Raw genomic sequence first — 1,508 nt, forward strand, 5'->3', positions numbered from 1 at the left:
TAAACAGCGACCAGAAACAAAATCGTGTAGCTGTCTGTAGTGAATTGAAAAATTCAGCAAGAGATGATCCTAACTTCATCTCCAACATCATAACTGGTAATGAGACATGGGTGTACGGGTATGACCCTGAAACTAAGCAGCAGTCGTCGCAGTGGAAGGCACCAAGTTCACTGTGGCCAAATAAAAGCGCGCCAAGTTCGCAGCAATGTGAAGTCCATGACGATTATTTTTTTCGATATCAAAGGCATTATCCTTAAGGAATTTGTTCCTCTTGGTCAAACTGTCAATGAGATGCTCTATTGTGAAGTTTTGAAACGGTTACGTGAAAGCATTAGGCACAAATGTTCAGATCTGTGGGGTAACAACAGCTGGGTTCTGCACCATGACAACGCGCTTGCGCATAGATTGCTAGCAGTTTGGAATTTCTTGACTTCCAAAAAGACGGTAGTGATTCCCCACCCACCCTATTCACCTGATCTTGCCCTGTGCGACTTTTTTCTCTTTCCGAAAATTAAATTTCAATTGAAAGGCCGTTGTTTTAACACAATTGAGGAGATTCACGAAGAACCTGCTTTGAACTCTTACACCTGCAGACTTCCAGGGATGCACAGAAACATGGGAAAAAAGCTGGGATCACTGTATCAATGCCCAAGGGGATTACTTTGAAGGAGACAGTGGAAATTATAAGTTATGGTAAGCTATTTTATTTTTATGGTAAAATTCTCAGAACTTTTGGGTAGCACCTCGTATATGAATTCTCAAAATGCTAAGGAATGATTTGTTTTTTAAAAAGATTAACATCTACATCAGATGAGGGTCTCCTCCAATGGCCATAACATATTAATATTCACAGATTGTAAACTAAGCTGAGATGTGTAAAGTGGCAGTGTATGTGACATAAACCATGAGTATTTCATAATGCTATTCATTTGCTGCCAGCTGTAAACATTGTTTTACAATGTTTATACATCATCATTTTGTTTGTTAACAAAATATACCACTTGGAAACTTCATTGACTTCACTGCTTGTTTACTACAATCTTTCAACAATTCAAAGTGGTAAAGTGTTACTTCATGGTGTTACAAATATTATTTTCTCTGTATAAGGCTTCATTAGTATAAATACTTTTACCAATTGATTTTATAATTCTATTACAAAAATCCATGTTTATTGTGTTATTGAAAAGTATTCTACTGTAGATATATTATTTAAACAAACACTAATTTATGAAAACATCAAATTTAATATATATATATATATAATATTTAAATACATTGGATATTTTTGAGATCTTTTATAACTAGAGGAAACAAAACGTAAAAAAAATATGTACAAAATATAATAACAGAAATTACTGTAAAGATTACTTGTTTAGTTCTCCAGGCATCAAATCACTGAAAATAGAAATCTAGCATTAAAAATGTTTTTCAAACTTCGATATAGATATTGATGAGAATATTTATCGTAAAAAACTAAAAAATGAAATGAATGGGGAGATGATTTTTTA

At 33.6% G+C, this 1,508-nt stretch overlaps 1 long non-coding RNA gene across 1 annotated transcript in view; it reads left to right on the forward strand.

The window, feature by feature from the left end:
* The window catches only part of LOC142328113 (uncharacterized), a 33,671-nt gene that overhangs the window by 18,764 nt on the left and 13,399 nt on the right, over positions 1 to 1,508 (forward strand). The window lies entirely within an intron of this gene.

The sequence above is a fragment of the Lycorma delicatula genome, chromosome 7 (assembly GCF_047948215.1).
Source record: "Lycorma delicatula isolate Av1 chromosome 7, ASM4794821v1, whole genome shotgun sequence".
Lineage (NCBI taxonomy): Eukaryota > Metazoa > Arthropoda > Insecta > Hemiptera > Fulgoridae > Lycorma > Lycorma delicatula.